The sequence below is a fragment of the Cynocephalus volans genome, chromosome 12 (assembly GCF_027409185.1).
Source record: "Cynocephalus volans isolate mCynVol1 chromosome 12, mCynVol1.pri, whole genome shotgun sequence".
In the NCBI taxonomy this organism is placed as follows: Eukaryota; Metazoa; Chordata; class Mammalia; order Dermoptera; family Cynocephalidae; genus Cynocephalus; species Cynocephalus volans.
This window is the reverse complement of record NC_084471.1, coordinates 4,935,353-4,949,098: the sequence shown is the minus strand read 5'-3', so window position 1 is coordinate 4,949,098 and position 13,746 is coordinate 4,935,353. Positions and strand designations below refer to the sequence as shown.

Here is a 13,746-nt window from a genome sequence, read left to right as displayed (position 1 = left end):
GTGAGTTCTGGACCATTGTGAGTTCCACGCCTTAACGTGATGATACTTTGCTAGCTGGACCCGTAAGATTTTGCTGTGGGTACTGCAATGCCACCAAGCACATGCCCACGGTGGCCCTCACTGAGGTTCAACCCTGGGCCACCAAGCAGCTCCCTACTTGCTGTCTGTGAGCTCTCCCTTTTTCAGTCCATGTCCGTGCCTGGTGGAACTCCACTACCTGACCTGAGGGCATGCTTCCAGGAGACAGAGTCCACTGCCCTGGCCAGTGACACCCCGGAAGCACAAACTCCACCTCGACAGGAGGCTTTGCAGATCAGCAAAGGGCAAACCAGTGACCCTCAGAGGCCTTGGATGCTTCCTGGAAATGGGCTTACCTAAGCTACAGGGTAAACAGACTTCGGCCTGGGCCCCCAGACCCACAGGAGAAGCTTTACCCTGGTGGGGGTGGGGGATGAAACAAACAGTTGGGTGACTGGCATCACCTGCTTGTGTCGTTCGGGGCTTAACCCGCTGCCTAGTGCTGAGTGGCAGACCCCATCACCTCAGGTCGTCCTCCAGCCCCCAGCCCCTCCTCTGCCAGTGTCAGCCCCTGATTCTCTCCCTGAGGCCACAGGAGGGCCTCTACTGCTCAGGCTGGGCTGCAGGAGTGGCTCAGCAGTGTAGGCATGAGCTTTACAGACCTGCCTCAATCCCAGGCCCTGCAACTGGCCTGCCTGACATGGTGCTGCAGCTTGGGACTTCTTGTGCCTCAGTTTCCTTATTGTAATGTGGGCACAATAATAATTACCTCTTAGAACATCTTTGAGATTAGAAGATGTGAAAAGGGACCTGAGACAGCATTACCACCAAATAAATAGAAGCCATGAACTAGAACCATATGCTCCAAAACCTCCGGGTATTTACTAAGACTCCAAAGAGGAGATTCAGGTGGTGCTCAAAGGAGTTTTCAAGAGCACCAATTTGTCCCAACTTACAGATTCCTAGTCGGTTCCTGCACAGGCAGCGTCTCTGCGCCCTGTGCTGCCCTTGCTCCATCAACACCGAAGGGGTAAGGAGAGGGCTGGAGAGATACCCTGGAGCTGGGGGCTGGGTGGGGGTGCCCTTGGTGATAGTTTCTCCCATGCTGGGTGTGTGACAAGGTCTCCATGGCAAATGGAAGGCTGCAGCTTCACCTCTGCCATCTGAAAGTGGTTTCCCAAAAGAAACCCATTGTTTCCCAGGGACAGCAGATAAGGAGCTGTTTCTGCCCAGAATACACCCATGAGAAAAGTCCCGAGCTTCCTTTTACCCTCAGGATGCCTGTGGGAGGCTAGCTGAGAGGATTTGTTCAAAAATAACATCTCTTGACCTATGGATGAAATACAAGTCTCCTCTCCCTAAGACCTTGGGACCCCCAAGAACCCAAGAATATCATGTGTCTACGTCTGCTAGTGTACACGACTCTCTTGAGTCTCTGTACACTCAATTTTTGCCAGGTCTTTCCAAATGCCTGGTTGAACTGGGTTTATGGCAGACCGTCACGGTGCATCTGGGAGAAGAAGCCAGCACTGCTCCTGTGCTTGGACGCTGGGTCCTTGAGAGCCTAGATCTGGGGTATGTCAGGGAACATCTCTCAGCCTGGACATCCTCAGGAACATAAAGGCCGTGAGCTCAGCATGGGCAGCCACCGGTCAGCTCCCCCCGCTGCTATATCCATGACATCCAGCACCACACGACCACTAGCTGCACAACTAAATAATGCTGTGGCCTGCCCAGCCTACGAGATGACCAGGATACAATGCACGTGGATCGCTTTGCGAGCATGAAACACAACACAAACATTAGCTACGGCAGCTGGCATGTGCAATAAAAGCTGGGCTTGCCGGTGCGCAAGTGGGAAGGCGTGTGGGTGTCAGAGAACAGGGCAAAGTTCGCCACAGGCACGGGGCTACCCTGCGAGGGTGAGTTTTCGTTTTTGAAAGGGTCTCCAGTGCCCCATGCGTGAGGCGGAGATTCGTGTTTGAAACTGCCTTTCCTTCCAGGAGCCGGTCCTGCGGGGCCCTAGCCGCCACCACCACAAATAGCAGCACAGTGGCACGGAGAGGGCAGGGCGGAGGGCTGGCATGGCACACACTTCGTTCCCAAAGGAGGGGCGCCCCATGCGCCGGCACCGCAGGGCTTCGCGCGTTCCGCGCGGGGAGCCCGGGCGCAATGGCGCGGTGCGGCGCGGTCCCCTCTTCCTCGCCATCGGCTGCCTGGCCGCGACCTCCCCTGAGCCGGCAGCGTCCCAGCGCCTCGTCCCAGCGCACAGGGAGGGGCACAGGGCTCAGGCCAACCCCCGAGGGTGGGGTCGGAGCCGGCAGCGCCTCTCCGTCCCCGTTGCCCTTCGCCTTCTGTTCCCCCGCCCGCCACAGCCGCCCTGGCACCTCCGCCACCTGTTGACCCGTCGCCCCCAGCTCGCGTCCCTTTCGAGTTCCGAGGACACGGTCCTTCCCCTCCCCACGCCTTCCGAGACCCGCGGGCAGCCGGTCCCCGGCCCCCGGTCCCGAGCGGCAGCGCCGGGGTCCCCGCGGGAGGGGCCCCGCCAGCGTGGCACGGGCGCCCGGCGGGAACCTCCACCCGCTCCCGCGGCCGCGCGCCCGCCCGGCCTTGAACTTCAGCCCCTCCCGGTGCGCGGCGGCTGGACGGGCGCCGATGTCCCGCCGCACGCGGTGTCCCATCGCGGCGCCGTCCCCGCGCGCCGCGTGACCTTGGGCGGTCCCTCCGCCTCTCCGGCCTCAGTTTCCCCCCGGGCGCCGCGGCCCCGCCCCGCCGCGGCCCCGCCCCGGGCCCCGCGAGCAGCCAATCGGGCGCCGCCGTCCGGGGGGTGTGTCCCGCGCGCGGCCCGGGGCGGGGCTTCCGGGTCGGTCACCGGCGGGAGCCGCCCGCGCGGCCGGACCGGGCGGGCCGAGGGGCGGCGCGTGTCGCGGGGGCGCGGCTGGCACGGGCGCGCGGAGGCGGCGCCGGGCAAGGGCCGGGGACGCGGCGGCCCCACGGCGGGGGCAGCGGGCGGCGGGGGCGGAGGCGGCCGCTAGCGCCCTGCCCGGCGCCGCCTCCCTCTGCGCGCGGGCCCCGCGGACTGGCAGGCGGCGGACCGCGGCCCCAGGTGACCGGGGACGGGCGCGCGCGCGTGGGGGTCCTCGGGCCGGGCCCCGCCTGCCGGGGACGGAGACGGCGGCGGGCGGGGGAGGGGCGGGCGGCGGGCGGCGCATGCGCGGGCCCGGGGGGCGCGGGGCGAGGGCAGGCGCCGGGGACTCGCGCGGGGCGTCCCGGGGCTCCGGGTCCCCCTCCGCCCGAGAGCCGGGGACCTGGCTCTGTCGAGTGGAGGCGTCCCGGCCTCGGGGGGCGTTTCCGAGACACCCGGGGATCGCCGAGGCGAGGTGACCCAAGGCCCCGACGGGACGCTGGGCGGGGGGCTGCAGGCGGGCGCAGCAGCCGGCGCGCCTGTCGGGTCCACCTGCTGCGGGCCCCGCGGGGCGTCCCAGCGCCCGGTGCGACGGGAGCCCCAGGGGAGCGGGGCGGGGCCGCCCCCACGCCCACCCCAGCCCGTCGGGGGCGGCCGCGTACCCGGGCTTTTCTCTCTCAAGCCTGCTTTTAACTCGATGGGGAGAAGGTGTGACCCAGTGTCTAGGTTCGTCCTAACAAAAATCCGAGGTTGTGTAATGTCTCGGGCTCCGCGGCGTGCTCGGGGACTTGCAGGGCTGCCACCCACCTCCAGTGCGAGGCCCACTCCTCTCCCGGGCGGCCTGGGGAAGGGAAGTGTGGGAGCTGGCTGGGGGGAGGGTGCAGGGCTGTCCTGGGAACGACTGGGACATGGTCGTTGTTGCAAGAGGCAGGGTCAGGGTGACTTTCCTCTCCCAAGGTGGTGGAGAGTTGGGGGGGATCCAGAGAACATATTGTAATCATTTCCTCCTTTACCTTCCTCCTGCCAAGGCTGAAGTTAAAGGCCCTGCCTTTGCTGTGAACTAACAGTTTGTGGCAAGACAAGCTCAGAACCAAGAAGTTGTCACCACAGGTAAATGGAGAGTTTGACTTACTCATGTTTCCAGACCGAAACGTTTGAGCGTTTACTTCCGTTGCATTACAGACTAGCAATTTGGGGATTAATTATTACTTTGTGATGCGATGGTGAATACATTATCAGTGCTTCAGAAGTAAGACAGGCTGGCCAGTTAGCTCAGTTGGTTAGAGTGCAGCCTTACAATACTAAGGTCACAGGTTCGGATCCCTGTACTGGCCACATGCAAAATAAATATGAAGCATAAGTAACATAAATGTGGGCAGATCCACTTAAGTTCTGAGTTACTGTGTTGCTTCACTGGGAACTTCATGTCTTTACGGCAGGCTGCTTTGTGTGATTTAAAACTAGGTAACATAACTTTGAGAAATGTTATTATTTAACAGACACTTAAGTTATAGACGCTGACTAGTAAAGAGTAGCATGCTGTCTCAGCTGCTGTCATTGTGATTTGAATATTAAGCAGATGGCTTGATAGTTCAGTTCTAGAATTGCCATCAGCTGTGGTAGGGATTGATCGCCTGAAGAAATGGGCCAGGTAATGCACACGTGTGTGGTCACTGTCCATGAAAGACCAGAGACAGGGGCCTGATGAAATCTTGTACAACTCTGAAGCAAAGTAAACTAATTGACAGTAGAAAAAAACGTTTTCTTTCTTTTCCCACATCTTAAACATCTAAGAAATCATGCTGTAATCATAAAATAGTTCTTTTTACGAGCTCATGCCTGTTGAACTTGTAAATGGGGTTTTAAAAATTGTATGTGTGTGAGACAGAAGAAAGAGAAAACATGTTTCTTCTATATAAACTATTTTGTAACTTGCTTTACTATTCGGTTATGAAATATCTTTCCATGTGAATAAAATGTATTTCTGCTTCATCATTTTAAATGTTTATATAACATTCCATCTCATATATATATATATATATATATATATATATATGTATGTATGTATGTATGTATATATATTCCATTTATTCTATAAGTACTACTGAGTAGCTGCTGTGGGCTACTGTGCCCAGTACTGAACAAGATAACCATGACCGTGTATCTCATCTGCTCATGAAACTGATTTTCATACCAGGATATGAAAAAGAAACTTAAAAGTGATCCTCGTCATGGTAAAATATGAAGAAACAGGAGTACAGAGAGGGAACTTTTTGCTAGGACATCTTGCTCTTTAGTGATTGGTGACCAGTGCCCTTTCTCTTGCATGCTGTCTATAAGCATCTGTGCTTTTACAATAAATATTCTTTAAGTAGTCTTTTTAAAAAAAACCTAATTAAAATGTTTCTTTGCTTGTCGTAAATAAATTCTAAACATACCAAATATTCTTCTCTCTCTTTTTTTTGCTCTGTCACGGTCTCTGTGTGTGAATGGATATATTCTCAATGGCAAATACAAGGGTACTGCAAAAAGTTCATGGAAAGATTGGTATTATTTTTTAATTCTATTTTTCCACGAACTTTTTGAAGTACCCTTGTAGGATGAGTGTCTTAGCTCCAAAAGGGCCAGCATTTTTGTTTCATGTTCATACTAATTTTGCTGTGTTGCGATTAGGGGATGTAGCCTAAGTTCTGCTTTTTCCAAATTTGAGGGTCTCTGTTTTTGTTTTTGCCTTGGCAGCTTGGTATAGAGTCAATTTTTCAAATGTCCAATAGACACTTTTCAAACACTCACAGTTTCTGCTTGTGGGGTGGACATTTGCTATATCTGTTATTTCAACCTTATTAATTACATAGGACAAGCTAGATCGCCTCTGAGGTCATGTGGTTAGGAAAAATTAGGCACAGAATTTAAATTTAGAACTTGATGATAAAATAGTTTTAATGTAAGAACCAAATAGGAAAAGCCCTAGATGTTCTGGTGGACAATATTTAAAAGAACTTTTTCTCTCCCAAGTATTTCTGTGGTTTGTATGCACTGAGCTCCTTATGGAGAGGAGCACTATGCATACGAATTTCCCAGCCTTTTATCTGGGTAACAGACATAACCTAGTCTGGTTTGCTCATTGTTTGGAGGAGGTGTGTGTGTTCTTTGCTTCTAAAGTATTTGATTACATAGCATCTTGTAATAGTGATATTACAGTGTCTTAAAGAGTTTATGCACTTCAAAAAGTGAAGAACTTACTGCTTGCTAGGCTGTCCCTATTATGGCTATCTTTGTAGTTAAGCTGCATTTTTTTGAGACCTGCATATAATAAAAGAGAAAGTCTTTGAGAATTTTGGTTTGCATCAGGAGGGTATCTTGATACAGTGGAAAAGCTATTAGGTCACTAATCATGAGATTTGGATCCTAGCCCCTCAGCTGGTGCCTGCCAGGCCTGGAGACCTTTGTCTGCTTCTCTGAACTACTGTTTTCTCAGCAGAAATGGAGTTCCTCTCTGTCCCACCTCCCTGAAGGGCTGTGAAGCTCAGAGGTGGTGGCTACACGAGCCCGTCCCAGGAGACGTTTTGAGGAGGAAGGATGTGCCCTCGGCTGCCTGCCATGCTCACTTAGGCAGGTCTGATACCTGTGTTGGTTTTGCTCCAGCCATTTTATGTTTTTCCAAAGGCTTTCAGGAAGAAATATACTCCCTCTCCCTGATACACACCAAAAAAAAAGTGGTTTTTTTTTGTTTTTGAATAGGTAAAGGAGAGTTCTCCACCAGGGAGAACGAAATTGTCAGGAGGGGTTCCTGTTTGTTTTGGTGGTGCCACGCCTGTGTTTGTCCCTCCTGCCACGTAGCTAGGCCCGGGATTGTTCCTCATCTGAGGGGGTCTGCTGACATCAGGCTTAGGGAACTCTCCAGGGCCTGGACGACACTCTGTTGAGCCCCTGCTCGGTGCCCCCTGTGCCACACGTCCTCATCAGTCTGACTGTCCCCACGGAGTCTAACTTGCTGAGCGCAGAGAATGTTCTTATTCATGTCTGATGTAAACTTTTAAAAGTGCATCGTTTTGGTTAGTAAGAGGGAAGCAAATACAGAATGACTAATTTTTTTAAAGGTTGCGAAGCTTCATATGAACGGTTTGAGATTAGGATGCAGCTAAGGAAACAGTATATTGTAGTCCTCTCCCCCTACCTCTTTTTTCACTTTTAGGAGTGAGTGAAGTCCCAAGTTTTCTTGCAGCCACTTGTAACTAAATAAGCCTGTGGCTATGTAATAACCACACCAAGGTGACAGCCTGCCAAGCTTCAGTAAGAGAGACCTAGTTATTTGGAGCTTGACATGTGGCCGTGTCCCTTTCTGAAACATTCTAAGAAGTTAGTGGTCAGCTATATGTGAGTATTTAAACACCTATTTACAATTAAGCAGTATGGCTTGTAAAATACAGGATTGCACCATCAAGTGACAAGCAAATCTTGAGGATCTGAAAGCCAATTTTCTTCTGTTACCTGTTTGTTAAATGAGATGTTTTTTACTGGAAGAATTTTTAGAAGCATTTTCAGGTAGCTTTCCTTATTGAGCAAATAACAACACAAGGAAAATATTACCCTCTCTCTAGAATTATGCATAAATTTGGTAAATTCCAGATTGCAATCTCATTTTAGCTCATTTTATGGGATGCTTGATAACTGGGTTAGCGTTTTATTTATTCCCTGTCCACTCACATTCTATTTCTGTTTTTCTGTCTGTGCATTGGAGATGGGATTAGCAAGAATGATGTGTAAAGAAAAATGATTCAGAGAAATTTGAAATTTGGTCTAAATGGAATCATCTCTGAGTATGTGAAAGTGATTTACAAGAAAAACAAACAGGGCAGTACGTGAACAGTTCACAGTGTCCTTGAACTTTACAATTTATAACAGGAATGTTTTGCTCGAGTAGTATAATTGCCTTTTTTTTTTCCACTTGAAAAATGTTACAGAGTCTGTCCCCAGATGCAGGCCAGGGAAGTCAGGCTTCCTGTCTGTGCGCAGCTCGCCCGATGATTCACGAGCAGCTGTCAGAGATGCCGCAGGTCCCGAACGCGGCCTTCGTTCCCTCCTTTACTTTGGAAAACTCACTCGTTGAGAGTACTTTCAAGAAAGGAAGACATTCTGTTGCTGTAGTTTTAGAGTCTCAAAAATAATCCATTCTCTTCAGCAAGGAGTCCTGAAAGAGGCAAGTGGTTTAAAGGGGGAAAAGTCCCATTGTGCAGATGTGTGGAAGGTACAGCGCAGTGGGGAAGGATCCTGGAGGTGGCTCTGAAGGACGAGCACGAGGGGAGGACAGTGGCACACAAGAGCTGGTGTGACCGTGAGGACTGCAGCACATGGGGTGCAGATGTTGGTGCCCGGTGTGTGCAGACAGACAGGATTTTAGGCCTGGGGAGAAGGGAGAGAGGGTGTGCACTCAGAAGCAGTGCGGGGGGCAGAGTCTAAGAGAAGATCCCAAGTGTGGCTGAAGGGCACCAACCTACCCTCCAGCAGCCTGGAAACTGCAGACTGTAACTGCCAGGGAAGAGCGAGCAAGTGTGGATCCAGAGCTGATGTATTGGACTTGAGAGGAAGGCTCTAGTTCCCAGCCAAGGGTGACAGCAGAGGGTGACAGGAGGAAGATTTATGTGGAAAGCTTTAAATTAAGAGCAGTAGTGATTCTTTCAAAGTCTCAAGCTTTGTATGTGAATAGGAAGTGTAGGGAGAATTTAGCAGGACATCGATATAAGAGATCAATACGGTATTTTGTTTTTACTCTGGAAACCAAAAATCATTGACTTTTTCCCTGTTCCATTCTCTTTACTTAGATGAATCTAACCAAGTTAGCTTTTAGTGTGTAGGTCAGGAGTCTAAGTGAAGGTGAATATTTAACCACATTCGAGGGCACCTGATAATCTTTTATACTCATAGAGGTACAAGACTTAAGAAAAACAAGAATCCAGAAGGAAAAATGGAGCCAGGGAAGCAGATATATCTGCAGCCGTTTCATGGACTAGTAAAAAGAGCATAAAACCTGGGAAGCGCTCAGTTACTCTTCCTGGAACGAGTGAATTCAAACGTGGGCTGTCTTAGTAGAAGAAATCATTTTCTAGAAGGTATTTCAAAAAGATGCATGCCCAGTTATGATATCAGGTCTGGTACAGACTCTAAGAATGAAACTTCTGAAAGACGAGAGAGTGGTTAAAGATTAGCACTCAGAAAAGGGATGACTTTGAAGACATGAAAAGATGAGATTCCAGCCTGAGGTGTAACCCTGCCATGCACCAGATAGCTTCTGCTGTCACATGCTGCACAGGGAGACAAAAGGCTGAAGGGCCGGGGCAGCAGGGATTCGCTTTCTGACGGGGCGTGTGTGCCTTCCTCAGAAGCCTCTTCCTGTGCCAGTGTGTGATCCCCTGTCACCTGGACCAGCCAGCCCCTCCCCCTCCCACGAGGCCCCTGCACTTTGCCACTGCTCTCAGGTGCTCCATGTCTGTCCCCCAGCCCTGTGCGGACATCACCCGTGACCCTCCTGGAGGCTGTCACGCTCAGAGTGTCTGATTCTCAGCTGCTCTGCGTTTTCCCCTCCCCAACCCTGGCGTCCCATCTCTGTCTCAGGTACTGGCCTCCAGCTGGGGTGGCGGGCATCAGAGGCAGGACGAGGTGCAGGGTCCTGACCACCGCGTGGCAGCTCTCAAACTCAGATGGATTTCCCAACTGGCCTGTGCCTCAGTTTCCTCATCTACCAATGCTGCGAATACTAGCGCTTTTCATAGATTGTCGCACCTGGCAGGTAGTGAGAACTCTAGATGTTTCCTCGCTTCTTGTGACCTCTCCCACCTGAATGCTGACTCGTCCATCAGATATTTATCAGCTTTGGAGGGAAGCAGAAGGCAGGGCCCTGGCTGTCCGGGGGAGGACATCCTTTCCACGCTAGCCCCTCCTGTCCTTCTCTTGCAATGTGCTGCTTCCACTGATGGCGGGACACACTCCCTTACCCTGACCCTTGTCCCCTGCCTCACCTGATGACTTTCCTAGTGAAACCTCCCTGCACAGCCTGCCCGGGTCAGATCCTTCTGATGCAAGCACTCAATGCAAGCTTCTTCTCCAGAGCACTTAGGTATTATGTATTGATTTGTGTGGTGGCCTGGCAAAAGTGGCTGTCCCTGCTGACACCGACAGACCCCAGAAGGCTGGGAGCCCTGTCTGCCTCCCTCACTGTTGTACCTGGAGCTTCTTGCCAGCAGGGGCTTCTGGACCGGCTTTGGGAGCCCGCAGCTCCTGCTGGGACACCCTCTGCTTGAGGTTCCTTCAAGGCGCAATCAAACATCACCTCCTTCATGAAGCCCTTCTTCATCCTCCCCCAAACGAGAGGCAGGAATTTAGTCCATCAGACACCCTATGGCAGTTCAAATCTCTCTCATTTGGCAGATTCTGCCTTCCCATCAGCAGCTATCGGTGGGGTATGTCAGTCATTAAGTCCTAAGTACATTTATTTATTCAGCCAGTATTTACTGAGTGCCTACTGTGTGCCAGGCACTGTCCCAGGTGCTGGGAAAGGCAGGGGGAAGTGTGAAGCACGATTCCCTGCTGTTGTAAAGCACTGCAGCCCATAGCAAGTGTGACTCCCAGGCCACCCGAAGAGGCATATAGGAAGACTAACAGTGACCTCAGTGTGGTAAAAGCTAAGAGCACATGGTGGTCAGGGGAGCATGCGCGGTGTTTGACAGTGATCTGAACTTGCAGCTCAATGCACGCGTCCTTAAAATTCGGAATTTCCTTTCACTAAAGGGACTAAGTTGGGGGAGAAGAACAAGTGACTAAAAATTATCCCAGATACTTTCTGGACCATTTTAGTTCTTCTGATCATGATCTTGAAGGCATTAAGTGCTCAAGTTAAACTCCTTGTGACCCACATGGGTCAGCAGAGTTTAAATCTTAGGTGATTATTGACTCTAATCATGCATCTAATGACCTACATTCAAGAAACACTGTATGTTTCGCTGCCACACTGGCCTTTTCTATGTCGCCGATAGGTCTAGCATAAAAAGCAGGTAAGCCCTCCCAGCAGCGATTCTGTCTTTATCATACCAGCGTGGTGGTCACTGCTGCCAGGCCAGCTCGGGGGGATGACAGCAGGCCCGTGCGCGCTGGAGCTGGGCACTGTTTGGTCTGATAGAAGCAAAGGAGACAAATGCAAGCCTGTCGTCCACGCCCCTTTGCTAGATAATAGAAAATAGGAAAGATAATAGAAAGTGGATAATATGCCAACACCTTCAAGGGCAGGCTGCTTCTTGCCTTGCCTGTCCAGAGTGGAGGGGAGGGAGGCAGCTATACCCTGCCCAAGAGGGTCATGAGCCCAGTGCCGTCGGGGTGGGAACAGCGCTGGTGACCTAACATCGCTGGAGAAACCGCCGTCCCTGCCCACGTCCATGGGTGTGACCGTGCGTGGGACCGGCTTCCAGCGCTACCCCCGTTGCCTTCTAGAAACCAGGCAGTGGAGACGGGTTCGAGGAGTTTTATTGTTGTTTTTTTAAAATCGGGTTTACTGAGGTATAATTTCCATACAGTAAAGTTCGTCCTCTTTAGGTGTACAATTCTGGGTGTTGGGAGAAATATCTCGTCCCCGTTTCCTCGCTGGGTGTCAGTGGAGGTGGATCTCCGTGGCTGGAGGCCACCCGCCCTTGGCTGGCAGCTCCCTTGATGTCAAAGCCGGTGCCACGGGCATGTGCCCTGCTGGGGCCCTCCCTCCCTGCCGTGTGGCTGCCACTGCCTCTGCGACTGCACCCTTCTGACTCCAGCCGGGGAACGTTCTCTGCTTTTAAGAGCTTGAGTGAGTCGATCGGACCCTCCTGAATAACCCGGGATGATCTCCTGCCTCAGCGTCCGTGCCTGTATCAGTGTCCTGCGGCTGCCGTAACGAAGTGCCACAGACTAGGCAGCTTCTTCTCTCATGGTTCTGGAGGCTGGAGGTCTGAGGTCCCATTTCTTCTCTCATGGTTCTGGAGGCTGGAGGTCTGAGGTCCCAGTGTCGGCTGGGCCAAGCTCCCTGCAAAGGCTCTGGGTAGGATCCTTCCTGGCCCCTCCTTGGCTTTCTTTGGCTTGCGGATGTCTCCCTCCAATCTCTGCCTTCACCTTCATGTGGCCTCCTCCCTGTGTGTCTATGTCTGGGTCCAAATTCCCCTTTTTGTAAGGATACCAGTCATATTGGCTTAGGGCCCACCCCACTCCAGTATGGTCTCATCATGAGGTACTGGGGCTTAGGACTTCACCACAGCTTTTGGGGGTACACAAATCAACCCATAACAGTACCCTTTTTTTTTTTTTTTTTAAAAGATGACCGGTAAGGGGATCTTAACCCTTGACTTGGTGTGGTCAGCACCATGCTCACCCAGTGAGCGAACCGGCCATCCGTATATGGGATCCGAACCCGGGGCCTTGGTGTTATTAGCACCGCACTCTCCCGAGTGAGCCACGGGCCGGCCCCATAACAGTACCCTTAATTACATCTGCAGAGCCCCCTTTTGCCGCGTGAAGGTGACACATCCACAAGCTCCAGGCTTCGGGTGGGGACATCTCTGAGGCCCATTGTCCGGCTGCCACACTGTGGTCCCTGCCTTTGTGGAGCTCACAGTCTAGTGGCAGCTAACACTTGTTCAAGGAGGTGTGGAGTGTTGAGGTTGCTAAATACTTCCCATTCATACTCAAATGTGGGGCACCTGGCCAGTGTCCAGCTTTGTCAATTAAGGACGAATCCATAACATCCAAGATGAGAAGCTGTGACAAGTTGCCCGGTGCACTGGGCAGCTAGCACATGGGCTGGTGACACTGGCCTGGGGCTGAGGGTTTTAGGGGAATGGTGTGTAGGAAGCCCAGTGCAGCGAGTGGCTGGGCCTGGTGGCTGCCTTCTCTTCCCCCCAGCAGGCTGGCATTAAGGGGAGAGCTAGTGCTGGGGCTGTTTAGCATGCCAGGGAGTGGAGCGACACTCAGGGCACCAGGAAGTGGTGGCTGTCACAGCTCTGTGCCCCTGTTCATGGAAAAAAGGATATCGTGAGTGGGCTCCATTCCCATGGGGGGAGGCCTTCCCTGATCATCTTATATATAATTGCAGCTCCTTCCCCCACCTTGTCCCCATCTAACATCGTGTGTGCTTTATCTCTGTGTTTTTCACCTATCTCCCCTCCCTGAAATGGCAGCTCTGTGAGGGCAGGGATGGTTCTCTGTTTTCTTTATGGGTGTACCCATAGCTGCTAGAATGTGTCCTGGCACAGCAGGTGCTTAGTGAAGCTTCCCCTCTACTTAAATCTACGCCCTTGTGCTTTTTGAAAAGATGGCAATTTTTCTGTTCTAAAATCTTATTAGCATTTTAATTAGAAAGTTTTTATTCGAGTAATGTTGCCTGATCATGAGGAAAACCTTAAGGATAGAAGTGTCATCGTTTTCTTGTATTTCAGTCTATGGATTTTATTGAAGAGTACAGAAATACTTCTTTGTAGCTCTGGAAATAAAAAATAATGAGACAAATAGCCATTTCCCAAAATGCAGAGCTGATAAATATCCATGACTTTTGGATGGTTTGAAAATGTTAAGATAAGGAGCTTCATTTCTGATAGAGGCTTAGTAGTTTGGAAATCAACACGGAAAGGTGGAAAAAATATTTAAACATATGCTGAGGCACTGGAGAGCTCACAGGGTAGTGAAGAATTACCAGGCCAAGATCTGGAGAAGTTGGAAACTTGACATTTGGGGCCATTTTGTCTCTGAGGTGTTGGCCAATTTATGGAAGAAGCTGTTAAGTGCCTGAGTAGCACTTTTGAGTGGCCAGGAGT

The 13,746-nt window shown here is 51.6% G+C and overlaps 1 protein-coding gene across 3 annotated transcripts in view; it reads left to right on the top strand.

Annotated features, from left to right (window-relative positions):
- Nucleotides 1–3,037: 3,037 nt before the first annotated feature.
- The window catches only part of PPARA (peroxisome proliferator activated receptor alpha), a 70,586-nt gene continuing 59,877 nt past the window's right edge, over nt 3,038–13,746 (top strand). For 2 of the 3 annotated variants that reach the window (XM_063115507.1, XM_063115505.1), the window contains exons 1-2: nt 3,038–3,124; nt 3,952–4,033. The gene's annotated coding sequence lies outside the window, so the exon portion shown is untranslated. Of the gene's footprint in view, nt 3,125–3,262; nt 3,399–3,951; nt 4,034–13,746 lie in introns of those variants that run through there. The other variant, XM_063115506.1, reaches the window with a different exon arrangement.